General features: G+C 38.1%; 1 pseudogene; it reads right to left on the bottom strand.

The window, feature by feature from the left end:
- Positions 1–2,468: 2,468 nt before the first annotated feature.
- Positions 2,469–18,884, bottom strand: LOC121950389 (annotated as a pseudogene).
- Between the last annotated feature and the right edge of the window lie 106 nt (positions 18,885–18,990).

Here is an 18,990-nt window from a genome sequence, read left to right as displayed (position 1 = left end):
ATGAGAACAGTTCTGCCTGAAAAGTTCCTTGTATATCTACAAACTGTATGACAGCCCTGCTATTGTGCAAAATGCAAAGATATTGCTTAATTAATTAGTATTGTGTGGGGGGCCATATACAGAATATTTGGAAAATCGACCTGAGGGCCATTTCAAATTGGTGCAAGGGCCACAACTGGTCCCTGGGCCAGGCTTTGGACATGTTTGGTCTACTCATTCTGCACTGTGGACGAGCATGAAGCTTCATAGAAACACTCAGGATGAAACACTGACCTCTGCTGGTGAGACTGAGCATGTGCATCACGGTGCTCCTTCATCCTGGAGGATCCTGCTGGAATAAAACCCGCCGAGGTTTAACATACGCAGATTCAATATCGCCCTGACAGTATAATTATCTGTTTTATAAACCTAGGTCCATGTTTATCTCTAAACTAAGATTATTTGTCGGTTTTTATGAGTTAACCCCCTGAAACCTGGGCATATTGTATTGATTTCTTTTAAAAACATGGGGAGAAGGCAATCAGCAAGTTAAGAAGAGATGACCCTAAAATTAGCAAATTAAAAAGTACAAGAAAATTACCTGAAAATTAACAAAAAACAAAACACACAAAAAACAATGTGGAAGTAAAACAACAACAAGAAAATGACCTAGAAATGCTTTAAAGTTATAATAAATATGTGAAAATCAAATAAATATTCAATTATAGTATTCTAAAATATACATTTTTTGGACAATTTTCCAATTATTAAAAAAAATAATTCTAAATCTACCAATATCTTGCCATTTGTGGGACATTTCTTGACATGTTGCTCCTAGTCCTTATTTATAAATGTAACACACCACCAAATATTTATATAACCACAGGTAACAAAGCCGACAGGCAGTGTGGGTCAAAGTCTTTGGGTCACTAACAACAATATCAGAAGAATCAGCCAAAAGTTAAAGCATTTGGCTGCAGAGGTGTAGTGAACCAATCAGTAGCCCAGTGCACTGGAGGTATACTATCAGTGGATAACAACGACTACACACAAGATACCCCCTTTACTACCACTAGTGCCACAACAAATTTTAAATGATGTCACCACAACTTAACAGGTGAAATCCCACTGCACCACAATTCAATCACTTTGCAATAAAAAATAAAACAAACTCAATATTTCTATGAAAATCTGATACCTCTGGGTGCATTTGCACTCCTGCATCACCAATCAAATGACTCCTAGTTTGTTTGGCTCACCGGGGAAACATGTGCACGGCAGTGCTCACAGATCAGGAAGGAGCGTCAAACACCTGAGCTCCGTGAGCCAATCAGCAGCTCAGGTGCTGACTGGCCAAGTCATGCCTGGGTCCTAGTGTCCACCCTGTACACAGCTCAAAATGGTCAGGCTTTATTATATCCTACAAACACGATAATGATCCAAAACTCTCCAAAAAAAACAAAAAACCTCCAGTTTTAGCTGCTCTGCAGCAGCTTCCTGTTACATTTAGAACTGATTTTAAGGTCCTCCTCCTCACATACAAAGCCCTTAATGGGCTCCTGAGGTTTCGACCTTTTTTTTTTCCTGTCAAAGGGTTTTTCAGGGGGAGTTTTTCCTTATCCGCTGTGAGAGTGGAAAATAGAGGGAAGTCATATGCTGTAAAGCCCTCTGCCGCAAATTGTGATTTGTTATATCAGGCTTTGGAAATAAAATTGATTTGAACTTGAGTTCTGGTTATCTTTGAGTTTCTAAAAGTATCACCACTGTACGGTCTAATTAAGACTATGATAGGCAGGTAAGTTCAAACTGTACATTTTATTGAAAATTGTAGACACATTTTATTCATTGTTACAGTGGCATTTCAACATAGGAGGGTCAACAGCATTTAAAGGTAAAAGTTGCAGTGAAAACCTTACAAACACTACATGGCAGTATGCAAGCGTTTTGTAAATGTGTTAATAAGAGCTCTTTTACTACCTCATACTAAGCAGGTTAGTCAACATTTAAAGGAGTAGATATAGCTGCCAATATGTACTTTTTATTGTTTTTGTTGTAGTTTTATTATTCCTTCTTGGTGTCTTTAAATCTTGCCTAATTCCTCTAAACTCTGGTGGCTTTTAATCAGGAGTTGAGCTTCTGTTGTGTTTATTGGTGCTTTTGTTCAGGACAGAAACATAAAAACGCTTTCCATATGGGAAATAAGTCACAGCCCGCTTGTGTATTCGACAATTACCAATGGTTTTGCAGTGCTTTTGGAGAAAGATCCTGATGCCACCTTTTGCATCCACATGATATGCTGATGGATGGCATCAGGATAACAACATAATATAAGGACAATCAAGGTCCCTATAGGGTGGGTGCGAGAGGTGGTGGATGGATCCAACAAACCCTGGACTTTCATGCAGGAGTCCAGTGTTTGCTTCCCGTCTGAATGTGATTTTCTTTTATATACCTTATCATGTGCCTCTTTTGTTTAAACCTAACCATGTGTCTTTGTGGACATCCTGGCATTGGTTGCCATGTGCTTTTGTTGCCTAAACGTAACCACATGCAGCGTCATCACACCATGTGCTTGTATTGACATCACGGTTGCGGCATCCCAGAATTTAAACAGCACATGCAGACAGATACCTAGAGCGTAATATGTAGGCACGGAAGTCCACTGCAAAGCGGCAAAATGTGACAACTTGGAGCGAGAACGTGTATCTAATGTCCAGTGTGACTGTTGAACCAGTCCCAGATCTCCTGTCTGTTCTGTTGCAGCCAGTTGATGTTCGCTCTGGTCCTCTCCAGGGCCTGCTTCACAGCCAGTGTGGCAGATCCAAACCCTGCCGCTCCCCCGTGCTTCTCCACAAACTCCTCCAGCTTGCACAGGAAACACGAGACACAGTTCAGACAACAATTCGATGTTCATAAAGCTGACGAGGAATCACTCAATGAGAACGTACCTGTTGTAGTTCATCAGGTGTAGAGAACCTTGCAGTGACTCCACTGATCATAGAGGCAAAGGAGAAAGAGCCCACGCCATATCTGAAAAACAACAAGCCACCGTCATGGTCAAAAAACAACAGGCTCGGCTCAAAGAATGTACTGTATGTCAAGCATGTTCAACCTGCTTTCCTTGGGGGCCACTTTTGCAACATAACAGTAGGCCAGGGGCCAGTCGCAGCAGACCCTTACACGTTTCTAGGATTTTAGGGCATTTCCAGGATTTCAGGACGTTTCTAGTATCTCAGAACATTTTCAGGATTTTGGGTTATTTCTCAGACTGTAGGACATTTCTCGGATTTCTGGACTTTTCTAGGATTAAGGACATTCCAAGGATTTTCAGACATTTCTGGGTTTCAGGATGTTTCAAGGACTTTCGGACCTTTCCAGGATTTCAGAACACTTGTTTGATTTTAGGACATTTCTAGGATTTTACGACATTAGGGGTTTAGCTACGACCTCTGTCGGAGATGCGGAGTTGTTTTGATGAATAAGCTCTACTTGGATGCTGTTGTCACATATAAACACAAACTCACCCATTCATCTTTTGACGTGTAATACTCACTGTGTGAACATGTACTCCCACTGCTCCCGGACAAAATCCCAGGCCAGACTCTGTCCCACTCTGTTGCTGGCGACGGATGTGATGACGGAGGTGGCGTCCTGCTTACGGATCATAGTGGAGTTTAAGGTATAAGACAGATACCTGTAAAAAGAGAAGAGACAGTTGCATTCTTTGCATTATCATCTGCACAGACAACAAATTTAAATTTTTAACATTACATAATATTTCATCTTCACTTCATCACCACTTTACCCTCAGCATCTCTGTAAGGAATGGACGGACACACACCTTTCCAGCAGCTGTGTCTTGTTGGTACAGGCCAGTGCAGACATGAGTTTGCTGGCCTCGCTGGCTACAGCAGCACTCTTGAACTGTGACCATCCAAACTCCCACTCTGCCTCTCCACCTGCAGCCACGGCGCTGCAGTACACCACTGAACGCAGGTTTGGACTGATCCTGATTAAGACAGTTGGAGTTAAGTCGCTTATTTACTTGAAAAAACAATGTGTGTCAAGATCAAATAATATATAAAATAGACCAACAAATTGTGTTGAGGGGTCTCCATCCATTGTTTGAACCACGTGGCCGTCAGGTTCTGACATTCTGTCACTCCTGTCCTGCAGGCCTCACGGATGGCATTCACCTGGTTGTACCTGCAGGGAGACACAGAAATGTTAAAACAGTAAGTTGCTACATTTTGTAGCCATTTTAGCATATTAATAAAGAAGCAAAGTGTTTGACACTCTTGAAAAATCCTTTGGTCAGGATTCCTTCTGCATTATTGGTGTGTGACTGAAATATGAGCCGGTGAGATGATATTTAAGTAAGCTGCTAAAGACCGAGTGTATATAGTTTGTATGTGAGTATACTCACTGGTCAGTGTGTCTGTCAGGAACACGGGTCCAGTCTGATGTCATGTTTTTGAAATACAGGAAGAGGGGAGTCACCAGTTTCTTCATGTAATCCTAAAGAGAATTAGAGGGACGTGAGCGAAGATTAGTGGTCGTCTAATGGCGTCTTGGAGCATAAAGACTAAACATGGTTATGGCAACATGTTCTTGTCCCAGATTGTCATATGTTGCCACTTTGCAGTGGACTTCTGTGTCTACATGTCTACACAATGTTCTACTTCTATGTCTGCTGTTGACATTGCATGATGCCGCTACCATGATGTCAACACAAGCACATGGTGGGATTATGCTGCACATGGTTCTGTTAAGGCAACAAAAGCACGACAACGAACGCCATAACATCAGCAGGTGCACATGGTGGCCAGAGGGTTAGGATTAAGACAAGGAGGCACATGGTGAGGTGTAAATAAAAAAACATCACATTCAGACGGGAAGCAAACACCAGACTCCTGCATGAAAGTCCAGGGTTTGTTTGAACCATCCACCGCGCCTCCTACCTGCCCTGCAGAGACTCTCATGCTCCTTATGTGTCATTACAGACAACCTGCTGTTGTCCAGCGGCGTAACATACAGACGCAACATCCGTTATTATGCAGTGGAGCATAATAACACTGTGGCCTGTTCTGTCCAGCCACATTTTGAGCTGAAAACATCCATCGACATATGCGGATGCAACAGGTGGTTTTTGGCCAAATTACTGCAAAAGTGTTGGTATTACACTGCAACTTTAACTTCTGCACAACTATACAATTCCTTCATTGCACCTTTTGTACATACCTTCTGTGTTCTTTATACTCTATTTTTCTTGTTATATTTTTATATTGCTTCTATAATTTGTTATCTTATATCTTATTCTACTTAAAGTTACTATTTTTATTCTTTCTCTATGTTTAACATTTTGCACCAAAACACCAAGTCAGATTTCAGGTATGTGTAAATGTACTTGGCGATAAAACTCGATTCTGATTTGGCGACTGTTGAATGAGGACGGGCCGGTTTTGGAAACATACATCATATTGTTTTTGAGCTCTTTGAAGGATCCAAGTTGTGTTAGTTTTAAAGTGCTACAATCCTACAAAACAAAACTCTGAAACACCTTCCTAACATGCACAGGTAATATTGTGTACCTGCATAGGCTGATAGACTTCGGTACGGTCCAGCATGAGGTAGTAATAGTCCAAATTATTCAAAGCAGACTGCCAGGGTATGTACTCTGTCTCCAAGGACAGATAGAGGGTCGTCCTCAGAGCGAGAGAAGTGGAGACCATCTGAGCCCTGCAGGGAGAGGAAATACACGTTTTACATTATTTGTCATTAAGCTCAAATATTAGTCGCTGAGATTTTTGCAATCAGCCGATTTCATTGCTCAGCCTACATTTCATCACACTGCTCTTTTTGCAGAGCAGGTACTGATAGGAGGTCTTTTCTGAGAGGGTTTCTTTGTTTGCTAAGTCAAAGACACCGATGAGACCATGCAAGAAAAATATGACAAAAAATGCAGCAAAAACTCTAAAAAGCAGCTAAACTGACGTACCTGGCCAAATTAAAAGCATCATCCACAAGCTGAGCTCTGTTTAACACTGGTATGTCCTGCACAACAAATTTTAGAAAGAATATGTAATACAAAACAAATACTCAAAAAATATTATGGAAGAGAGTGAAAATAATGAAGCCAGAATGATCAGAGCCTGATTGCGTACCTGGTGCCCTAAAAGAAGCTGAGCGATGAGGCGTTCCCAGTTTCCGAGGTCGTAGTTTACCCGGTAATATCCGGTGACATTGATGTTGGCCATTACCCACAAACCACCTGTCCTCATCTCTGAGTTTACCGCTGAGAAAAAGAAAAAAAAACAGGGATGAGTAAAACATCAAATAGGTTAAAAAAAACTTTGAGTGATTAAACTTAGTTTATTTAAAGCAGAAAACAAAATCATATTTGCAATAAGGATATTTAGTAAACTGCTCATGTTACAGACTCTTAGTTTTACAATTTGCATAATTATTCAAGACCGGACATCACGTTTGGTCCTCAGATGGAGAGAAAAAAAAAGTTGCATCGTGAATAATTATACATCATTATAGAAGTAAGTATTATGTTAGAAGTATATAGACCGATTGATTTCTTTATTTTCGTGTCATGCACAACCCTCCTGGGTTTATAAGACACCAAAATTTCCATTGCAGCAGTCAAATGATCAATCATATTTCATTTCATTACAGGGATTAAACGTTTTTTTGTTTTTCACAGCTCAGTCGTAAAAAAAAATATTCTGTCTTCTTTCCCAAGTTTAATCAAGAAAATTTGCAATAAAAGCACAGCTCAGGTTTTTTCATAATCATCCAAACAAAACAAGTCTGGCATAAAGTGATGGCATCTTAGTAAAAAAGTATATTTCTCAATTCATGAAACACAGAACAACAAAACAAAAAGTGAACCTCATTCTCAACATCGTCTGCAGTGGCATCAAACCTGCCGGTCTGAGCGTAGCTCTGCACACAGCCATCTTTGTCCTTTACTTAATTATACTTCACAGAGAGTTCTACATTATAACCATCCGTTAAAAGACAATAAGCTCTTAATTTTGGCTTGTACCATATACTAACAGACCATTTTTCTTTATACATATAAAGCATCTTGTTCCTCGCCTCCTGGATATGACAAAGTAATCTGTTCTGTCAGCATTATTTAAAGCCTACCAGCATATTAACACAAACCTTCTTTTTCCATCAGCCACCAGATTTCTCTCTGCACCTCACCGTCCTTCATCCACCTGACAGGAATCAGCCACTCGTAGCTGCAGGAGGAAACACAGTTTTATTCATCGGCAAAGAAGGAAGCAAAGAGAAAGACAACACTTTATTTCCAATTAGTGTCACATAAATCAAACCAGCTGCTTCACAACATCTGTGTATTCTGCTCTAAAGAATAATTCAAAGACGTGACGTGAAGATGCTGTAGAGTTACATACCTGTAAGGCGATTCGACTGTGACGTTAGACTCTGGATCCAGGAGAAAGTGCTTCTGGGACACCTTTCCTGTGCTGGTATCTATGGTAACCACAGGGAAGCCCATCTGGAGCACCCAGCGGTTCATGATTTCACCAACTTGAGAAGGAAGTGGAACATTATTGTCTTCAACCGCCTGGTGACAAAAGATCAGAGAGAATTTCCTTAAAAAGAAATCTGTTTTAAAAAATCAAACATCATCAACACCTCCGTGTGTTTAGTTTGGGGCACAGATGCTCTACTTGCTTTGCTTGGGGGCCACTTTTGCAAAAAAAAACAGGAGGCCAGGGGCCAGTCCCAGCAGCCCTATACATGTTTCTAGGATTTTAGGATATTTTGGGGATTTCAAGACATTTCCTGGCCTTTAAGACATTTCTAGGAATTTAGGACATTTGTCAGATTTTGGGACATTTCTAGGATTTTGGGACATAAGGGTCTGCTGGGGACCTCTGTAACAATTAACCACAACCTTGCTGAAATGTAAAGTTTCAAAGTATCCATATATCTACATAAGAAGAATCAAATGTAACGTCTCTGTAGTGTTTGATAATAAAGGCTAAATTTGTTATCTTAATAACATTTTTGAAGAAAAAAAAAACTTACCATTTGCAGATGGTGCCACAAGTCGTCCCCCACTGTGTTACTGTAGGCAAAGTGTTTGAGGTACGTCTGAAGACAAAAGATAAACACAGTCAAACTAAACATCCTGCTGATGGGGATATGAAGTTTTAGCAAAATATGACGTCACATTATTATATCAATAAAAACACAAACGCACATGGAGTCCTCGGACAAAGACTCGCTCTGAGAGGAAATCAGACAGCATCCTCAACACGGCTGCACCCTGAGAGGCCACAGACACACAGACAGAGACGAGGAATCAGTCTCTCAATCAGACACTTTTACAGCTGCAACAAGCACATTTTCCATGGTATAGCACAGTATTTATTTTACCAATGAACCCTTTAAAATCTTTCACAACCTATTGATTCTTTGAAACCTGAGCATATTGGTTTTGAAAACATGAAAGAAAAAGGCAATGACCACCTTGGCCAGAGATGTCCCAAAAATTGTAAGAAATTAGTAAAATGTTACAAAAAAACTTTAAGTTAGTGTTAAAAAATAGCGGAGGATTGCTATAAAAAAATTTATATCCAAAAAATTGAAGAAAATGTACAGAAAAACTTTTTTATTATAATAATTTTACATTTAAAATTATGTCATAAAAGAAATGAAATAACAATAAATAAAATAAATTCATACACAATTTTTTATTTTTTAGCACTTCTTTGGTCATTTTCTTGGTTTTTTTTTTTTTCTTATTTTCAGCTTTTTTTTCTTACTTTTTGCAGATTTTTGGGACATGTCTTGTTGATGCTCATGCCTTTTCCTGTGTTCTTGGGGGAAAAAATTAATCCAGTTTTCAAAGTTTACTTTGTGGCCTTAGCTGCACTCAGTGATGAGTGATTGGGACATGATCACGCTGAAACCATGTAAGATAACTGTTCTGACGTGTGGGCACCTTGCTGTATGAGATGGCATCAAACTGCTCAGTGATCTGGCCGGGCAGGATGATGCTGTCTTCTTTAGAGGACAAAGGATGAGAGGACGTCAAGGCGTCGACTGCAAACACCCTGTGGACGTCATCAAGTATTATCAAGTCTTGCTGGAGCAAACAAACAGACAGACAGAAATAAGTTAAGACGTGTAACACTGAAAACAGAAGTGACTGACACAGTAAAAGCACAGATTTCTCACCAGAAATGACTTGAAGTTATTCACTTGTGTAGAAGTCTTAAAATGTCTGATGTTTAATGTACTAAAGTATAAAAAGTTATTTTATGATACAGAATTTACTCAATCCTTTGAAACTGAAACAAATTGGTTTAAATTTCCTTCTACAAATAATCAAAATTACACACAAAAGAGTGAGGGGGAGGGCAGGAAAAGTACTCAAAAGAAGTAGAGAAATTATATATATGTGTGTATATATATATATATATATATATATATATATGTTTATTCTTTTCCTGTAATATAACTTTAAATATATACTCAAAATGTAATTTAATATATTATTATATTTTTCCCCAATTTCAGATTATTTTTGAATGATTAGCCCCCTTTAAAAAAATAAATCAGGTATTTTCCTCGTCTTTTTTAAAAAAAATTTTAATCTTGTAAATTGTGGGATATTTCTTTCCAAGTTGGTCATTGGTCATTTCTTCCCCATTTTTTTGAAAACAAAAAACAAAAAAAACAAGTGAAAATGTGCAGAAAAAAATATATTCAGAATTCTTAAAATGACATGATCATTTTCTTGTTTTTGCTTTTTACTTTGCTTTTTTCTTATTTAAAGGTATTTTACTTGTAGCTGTTTACTAATTTCTTGCGGTTTCAGTTTGGGGCCATTTCTTGTTAAGTTGCTTGTTGGCTTCCTTCCATGTTTTTGAAAGAAATCAAACCGATTTGCTCTGAAAATGAGGCCTTCATTAGCCTTCATCACTTACAGGATTTAAAGAACAAAATCCAAATTTCTTTCCCTCCCGTTTCCTCCTTCATCCCTTTCTACTTCCTTCCATAATTTGTGGTGAGTAACTGAAATGAAAACGTCGTGGAGGAAAAGTAAAGTTTGACAGAAATATAAAAACTTAAGATACTCCAAAAGAAAAAACGTGAGTACTGTAACTGAGTATTATTACTTTGTTTCATCAACGACTGTTAAAAGAGCACAAGGCCAAAAGCCCGAAACATTGCGTCCTCACCAAGTTCCACGCGGGCTCGGCGTAGTCCGCGCCGAGGTACGAAACGTATGAAGCGAAGCCCTCGTTCAGCCAGACCTCGTTCCACCAGCGCAGAGTCACCAGGTTACCAAACCACTGCAGCAGACATCAAACACTCCATTTGTTGACTAATTAATCAGTAAATCAATCAATAGATACAAAAATCAAAATCCGCTGATTCACCATGTGAGCCAGTTCATGAGCGATGATGGTGGCGGTGGTCTCCTTGTTTTCTGTTGGAGGAGGTCACGGGGTCGTACAGAAGGTTCGTTCTCTCTGTATGTCACCAAACCCCAATTCTCCATCGCGCCAAAGTAGAAGTCTGGCAGAGCGATCTGATCTGTGGAGGGAAGGTTCGAAGTCACGGTGACATATATATACTTTAACCCTTTGAAACCTGGATCAGCATCAGTTTCCTCGTGCTGCGTTCAGACGCCTTTTACAAGTTTACCTGTTTGAAATGTGAGCAAACTGGTTTGATTTCTCTCTGAATCATGGGGAGAAAGGCACTGACCAACTTGGATACAAATGTCACAAATTGCAAGAAATTATTAAAACGTGACAAAAAAAACCCTAAATATTATTATTATAGCATTTTTTTTCTTTTTCTAAATAACAATGTAAATATGTTGCACATAGAATATTGTATAGAAATATTTTTTTTTATATAAAATGGAAGCGAAGCATTTTATTTTTCAATAACAGATAGGGAAGGGATGGGATTTAATACGTTTTTACTTCCTCCCTCTTCTTTTTGGATATGTTTGTATGTTTGTGTGTAACTATATTTTACCTTTATTTTCATTTTCATACACATACAAAATAAAGTTCAAATCAAATCAATTATTATTTATGGGTTTGTTGTTTTTTAACAATAAAATAAAACAATAAAAATATAAATAATTTTTTATATATAAAATTATTATTACAGGAAAAATATTTTTAAAAAATTAAATGTTTGCACTTTTTTGGGTCAGTACTTGATTGTTTTCTTCCTTTACCTTTTTTTTAAATTCATTCATAATTTTTATTCTTTCTGCCCTTTTTCAGGGCAATTATCTTGTAACTTTCTTTTTAATTTTCTTTTTAAATTTTGGGGGTAGAGAATTACAATTTGCAGTAGCCATTTCATTTTTAATTGTGATTCATGTTTTTTTAATTTTTTTTCTACTTTACATTTTTTGTGCAGTAAACTATGACTCATGAAGAGAACGTGTAGTATTGGGACAAACTGAAATCTTTGACCTGACGGTGGCGCTAGAGGAAAACTCAGAGGATCACTGATGTGATTATGATTTCATCTAAAGGTGCATGCACGTCTAACTAATTTCCATTTAATAGTTGCTGAAACATTTTACTTTGGCCTTTAAAAGAAGGTGATAGACGCAGACTCACCTGACTTGTTCAGAGGGTAGGAGACGTTGTAGTACAACTGGAAGAAGTCCAGTACGGGTCCAGTCACATTGAGGGCGTAGTCTCCCTGACCCTGCTCAATGGCCGACCTGCGAGCCCAAATACGGATCTGAACACACAACAGCAAACTCTTATTAGTGACGAGTACTGTGCATAAAAATGTAGATAATTTTTTAAAAATAACAAAATATGAAAATGGTAAAAAAGAGCATAATCAGTAAACAAATCCAAATGCTTGATGTTTGTGTTAAATTGTCATTAGTGCTAAAATAGTCAGTCATAGTCAGTCAGTTCAGCAAATATTACAAACATTAGCTGACGATATCTTTGACAATCACTTAATCCTTCACCTCATTTTAAAAACGCTAATATGCTAAATCCTTAACCCTTCAACGCCTGGACCGTCATCAGTTTTTAAAACCTCTGAAACCTGACAGAAATATTGGTTTCTTTAAAAAAAAAGGCAATGAGCAACTTGACATAAGGTGCCCTACAAACTGCAAGAAATTAGAAAAAGATGTTGAGAAAATGACTTGAAAGTCTGTTGTTTTGTTTTTTTTAAGGAAAGATGAAATTGTGAAATTATTGAAAATGTATTCAAAAGAATTATTCCCAAAATAATAATAATATAATAATAAAAGATAATAATAATAATATTAATAATAAAATAATAATAATAATAATAATAATAATAATAATAATAATAATAATATTTACATGTTTAAAATCATGTCACAGAAATCTGTACACGTGTTTATATATTAAGAATGACTTTTTAGAAGTCATACTCTTTCTTTTATTCTTTTTTTTTCTTTTTTGTGATCATTTTCAGGTATTTTTCTGCACATCTTTAAGATGCTGTATTTTCCTTGATTTTATGTATTTTATATACTTTATTTTTATCCTTTTTTTATTAATAATGTCAGTGGGTTATATTTTAGTTATTTTATTTTTCACTTTATGTTATGCATTCTATTGCACTAAATTTTTATCCTTATTTTATCTTACTTTTACTAGTATTATCAAGTGGGTTTTATCTATTTGAGGATGTATTCTGTGTATTCTGTTCTGATTTTATTTTATTTTTACGTGCAGGTTTTATTATGTTTTATTATGTGTTATTAGATAAACTGGTCTGCTGTCAAAGGGGTCGATTATTGTGGTCTCCAGTTTGAGAGTGATGAAAATGAAACGTCAGTGACGTTACAGTTACCAGCGTGTCTCCTTGTGTAGCATTTAGGTGTGTGTAGTCAGAGACGACAATGGCCAGCAGGTAGGAGGACATTTTCTTGGTCGGCTCAAACTTCGTCTGTTTCAAAGTGAATCCGTCGATAGTGACGTTCACAATATCTGAAAAGACACAAACACACAGTTAAATTACACAATAATAAATTTTTTCAAATTTCAAATCTTGAGCGCAGTTTTAACCTCACTTCAGACAGAAATTCCCAAAGACAAAGAAATTTTCCAGTTAATAATCAGCCGACTGCACCACACTGTCACGTGAGTCATCTGTCAGTGATCATGTTTTCCTTCATGTTATGGCGACTGCATGTATTTTTCCTGCTAAAATAATAGTAGGCACGTTTCCATTAAATATTTGCACTGAACTTAAGCAGATTTTGCAAATGCACACAGAGAGCACTGACCTGTTTCCATGCCGTTGGACAGGGCTACGGTTCCAGGCGGGTGGATGAGAGTCATGTAGAAAACAGCTTTCATAGCCGGCTCATCGAAACAGGGGAAGGTCTTTCTGGCATGAGTTGGATGCATCTGAGAGGTGGCGACCACCCTGAGCAAAACAGTGCATATTAACCCTTTGAAACCTGGAGCGACATCAGTTTTCTTGCACTTTCACAAGTAATTTCACCTCTGAATGGCGAGCAAACTGCTGCAATTTCTTTCAATAACACGGGAGAACGCAATGACACAAACTGTTCCACAAATTGCAATAAATTAGTAGATTAAGAAAATTATTTTTAAAAAAGCTAGGGGAGAGAACTACATTCATAATTATCATAATAATCACAAATATGTTATAGAATTATTATAATTGGTTAGTATTTTTTTCCAAGTCTTTTTATTCATATTTCATTTTTTATTTTATTTTAAATATTTCGTTTTTTTTTTTTTATTTTAAGCAGTGTTCTTATACTTTTTTACTGATTGCTTTTCTATTTTCATGGTCACTTCTTTTTCTTTGTTGCTCATTGCCTTTTTCCCATGTTTTTGAAAGAAACCAAGTCAGTTTCCTCAGGATTCAAAGGGCTGAGATAAGATAAGATAACACTTTATTGTCCGTTTGCACGGAAATTTGTCTTGCACTACAAACTCATCAATCCTCACAAACGTCACACATAAAAAACATCATAAAAATGACATAAGTTAGATCAAAAACAGTTAACACAGTTAAGATATTTGAGATTAGCTCAACAAAAAAAAAGATAATACTTGACACAGAATAGAAAACTTACTTTCGAACGCTGTCTTCTTCATATTCACTCCTGTAAAAGCCCTCTAAGTCATCAGCTAGTTCTCCGGTGAACTCAGCGTACAGCTGATACTTCTGTCCTCGAGCTAATTTGCTTTCCAGCTGGATAACCAGATACTGGGTCTCAGGCTGCAGCCAGGTGGACTTAATACTGGGAGCAGACCCTCCACCTGAGGGGGACAAAGAACTGATGGTGGAAAAAGTGAAGAAGTGGAAAATAATGCTAAGACTCATTTATCATATACAAAACTATTAATAAAGAGGAAAAAATATTATTTTGTTTGAGTGAGTCTTGCAAACACGTTCTCATCCAAAGTCGTCACATGTTGCCGCGGCGACATATTACACTCCAGGTATCCTTTTGCATCTGCTCTTTACGTTTCAGGATGGTGCTACTGTGATGTCAACACAAGCACATGGTGGGATTGTGTGCATGTGGTTATTTTAGGCAACAAACGCACATGTTGACATGGATGTTTAGAGGCACAAATACATCACATTCAAACAGGAAGCTCACTCCCGCAGGACAGTCCGTGGTTTGTTTGATCGGTCCACCGCCCCTCGTGCTCACCCTAAAGGGACCTTCATGCTACTTATATCACATTGTTATAGGCAGTGTCTCAGCCTGACACCCTTCAGCGGCGTATCATGCAGACGTGAAAGCTTCTGTTTGGTCATTTTCTCAGCTGAAACTGCACATCAGCATATCATGTTGCAGCAGCAGGTGCCGTCTGGTCGTCCTCTGGCAATAAATAATATCATGAGCGGTTTAATCCGCCTGTATTCTAAGGTGAAGGTGTCTATTGACGTATCACGCAGACGAAAAAGGTGGCTTCTGGAATTGGGATTTTACTTTAAAATTACTGCAAAAGCAGCAGAAGCTGAGGAATTCGGACAGAGAAGAGGCTGGTAATGTGTCTGTACATGCGTGTTCTTCAAAGAGACTGCACTGATTGATGCCTTCGTTTTTCTGGTTTTAGATACCACCACCTTGTGCTAGTTTTTACAAAAATGGCCGTGCGATAGCCTCTTAAAGACAACCATATCAATGAAGCCTTGCATTTTGACATAAAACTACAGATTTGGTTTTAAAAACATCAAATCACCATAAACACCTTGAGCACCTTCAGCATGATGTGGAAAATGGTGGACAGTATTGGGGTAAAACACACAACTGTGTTAATATGGTACTAAAAAAGTTAAAAACAATGTTTGGGTTATTTTTAATGTCATGAACAGTTCTCTCTGGCTGCCTTCTCAGTTCACGTCATCCAGCATCATGCGTGTGCAAAAGGGGGCTTTTGGCGTCTGTATCTTACACCAAAATCAATGCAAAAGTGGCGGTATTTGAAGACTTTGGAAAGAAAATGGGTTGATAAAAAGCATGTTCTCCACTCTCTTTTTTAAACTATTGGAACCATCACCCCGGTCTGTCCCCCCTACAGGCACTGTCCCTAACCTTGTGTGACACTGAAGAGACATGTCCAGCAAGACAGCCCAACAATGTCCAGGACCTTCAGCATCTCAGGGCAAATCTCATCCATACGGAGGAGTTTCTTATTGTCCTTTGAGTCTGTGTGTGTGTGTGTGTGTGTGTGTGTGTGTGTGTGTGTGTGTGTGTGTGTGTGTGTGTGTGTGTGTGTGTGTGTGTGTGTGCCCAGGCTACAGTGTGTACCTGAAGCGATGAGCCTGACGGTGTGTGTGTTGTCCAGCTTGGTGTAGTTGAGCTGGTTGGAGTGAATCAGGATCAGATTTGTTTCTTGCACACACTGAAACTCCACAGTGGATCGGCCTGCAGAAAGCATGGAAACAGACATTTATTGTAAATAATGCATCTTACAAGTTAGAAAACTTAGCAGGTAAAAAAAAAAAAGGTGTTATAACACATAAAATTAATTCATAGATAAAATACAGATATAGAAAACTAGAAATATGTAAAAGTATAAATGTATAAATCCAGAAATTAACAGTAGAATTCCAATATTACAGACTTACAAAATAATTGAAGTACAACTTGGAAACACAAACATTTTTTCAGATTAAATGAAATGTAGGTATTTTGTATAATATATTTATTTATCCATCTATCCAAGTCTCAATGAATTACCTACACTGATGTGTTCATTCATTCAGTTCTGCCTTTAATTTCTTATTTCTGTATTCACGTCACCATTCATGTTCCTGTTTATCACTAAATGTTTATTTCTACATTTCTTTACTTCCTCAATAATAAATAAGTAATTTTGTCATCAAGAGATTATATGATGTCTACACTATGTTGGACATTTTGTATTGTGACCAGTATTTTTACTGGTATTTGTCCAGTAAGATATGAAGTGCTGTAAATACGAAGACTTACCTGTAAATATGAAGAGGCCGGTGTTTGGGTCAGGGCTGAGACAAGGCCACAGGGTGATGTTGTAGTGGTCAGGGACCAAAGCAGTGGGGAGGCGATAGCTGCGGAGAATAAACACTATGATCAATTAACTAAATAAAATCACATCTTTATCAGATATACTTACACTTGTACTTAATCACGTGTTTATTTTGCTCATTTAGGGCTTATTTTACTTTCCTTAAAATAGTACTGAATGAAATGGCACCAGCCCAAATGCCAGAAGTAAATGTTGGAACTGTACATTTCTGCAAGGTGAATTTTGGCGTTGAGATCTTACGCGGAAATAACTGCAAAAGTGGCGCTATATGACAACTTCGAAATGAGAACAGGCTGAATATTATTGACTGTATTGACCTATAAGATGAAGAAGTCAGTCATAAAGGGTCAATCACACCGTGACGCGTCACAAAAGCTACAAAAACACCTTGAAGGAGTGGGGTTTGCGTGCATGTGGCCACAAGTGACGCTGATGAGTGGTGTGACTCTGCACCCTGAGTGGAAAAGTTTAAATATTTACACTTTTATGTGCACCAGAAAACAAATGCAGCGGCACGAGAGGAGGTTGCACCATAAAGAAACGATGGTTTTGCAGGCGACGTTTTGCAGGCGACGTTTTGCTGGCGACGCTTCTCCAGCGAGGCGTTTCGGTGTGATTGGCCTGTAATGAGGTCACGTCACTTATCTGTTCAGTTACTTTTGTTGTCTCACTTGTATTCATGGAGAAATACTGATGCTAATGACAAAAAGCTTTTAGGGGAGCTGAGGTTCAGCCAAATTAGCTTTCATACAACAAACAGCTTCAGTATCTGCACCCACGGGGATAAATAGAAATCAGGAGCTATCAGGGATAGCCCAATATTTACTGATCAAAGTTTAATTTCTTATTCATATTATTTCACCATTCTGTGTGGCACAATTTCTTTTCATTTTCACATATAAAAAACAAAAAATATACAATGCATTATGAAAGAATGTGAAGAAGAATTGCCCAAAATCCTCCAGGGGCTCTCCAGGCAGCCATACAAGATAAAATAACAGTTAAAATAACAAATTAATTTATTAAGACACAAAGACATAACTCAATAATTCTTATTATAAACACCCATCTGTGTCATAAATTCAATCAGTCAGGCGCACATTAACACACATTATATTAATAGTGTTCTTGTGGAAATGATATTTTCACTCATGTTTTTACTTCTTGGGTGTAAAAGTCACAGTGCAAAATCTGATTAGGCTGAAGCAACACTAACAGCCGACCCTCGTGACCATGCTGACCTTTTTTTGTGTGTCTGTTGTGTCGGGTGGATGTGCATTACTGTCTGCAGCGTGCTGTGATTGCAGTTTTTTTGTGGAATTGTTGCCCAAGACAAATTTCCCTTCGGGGACAATAAAGTTTATCTTATCTTATCTTACACAAACACCAATGTTCACAATAGTGTGTCTCATACTCACATACTCTCATGTGATGTAAATGTAATTATATAAGACAAAGAAAGAGAACAATAAGACAAGAAAAAGAAAAAAAATACACAAAAGGAAAACAAGCAACATTCGTAGAAGCCTTTAGTCATGACGGAGAGAGAAGACAGACTGGACCTAATTTATATTGGTAAACCATATGGAAAGTTTTGACTGCACAGAAGTGATTTTAGAGCTTTTTTTTTTTTTAAAAAAAAAAAAAATTGAACACAGTAAATGTGTGTATGTGTCTGCACTTTTACTTTCATGCATTTTCTTTTTTGTTTTTGTATTATCATCCTTCAAGGATGCAGAAGTATCAAACTTTTTGCCAAACCAAGGTCCTACCTGTCCCAAGGAGCTGTGACGTCATCACCATCGTCTCCTCTTGTCAGGGCAATAGTCCACAACGTGACAATAGTCGCTATGGAGACCACGGCCAAGACCACGAACACAATGCACAGCCTGCTGACTCTGCAGCATTTCCCCATTGCCCGCTTCAGTGCACAGAAGTCCTGCAGACAGATCGAAACAACAACCACTGAGAAGAAAACTGTCCAAAAAAACTACGTATCCAAACTTTAAATTTCTATGATGCAAATGGTAAAAAGTCTGAGTAAATGTGAGCGCGCCTGAGTCTCAGATCACAAACAGAATGACACACAGAAGTGAAAGCAGAGTTATAACTGCTGACAACAACCACCCCTTCAGCTTCCTCTCTGCTCTCAGCTTCAGACATCAGTGGATGATTTATGAGCAGAGCAGCCGTGTGGGAATGGTGGAAGTGGAAACTGTTGAGATAAGTGAGAGATAAGAGTGATAAATTATCACTCACTGTTTCAGTGGATGTTCCCGTTACGAGTCATAAAACGCTGCACCGCTGTTGGCCGAGTTCACACGTGTGTGATGTAAAGGTTTTTGTTGTCTTTGTCTCAACAGAGTTCATAGTCAAACATTTACTTCTCTCAGCCGTTTGAAACTTTGGAAAATTGGCC

This window comes from Plectropomus leopardus, chromosome 11 (genome assembly GCF_008729295.1).
Source record: "Plectropomus leopardus isolate mb chromosome 11, YSFRI_Pleo_2.0, whole genome shotgun sequence".
NCBI classification, from domain to species: domain Eukaryota; kingdom Metazoa; phylum Chordata; class Actinopteri; order Perciformes; family Serranidae; genus Plectropomus; species Plectropomus leopardus.
This window is presented reverse-complemented; position numbering and strand designations above follow the sequence as displayed.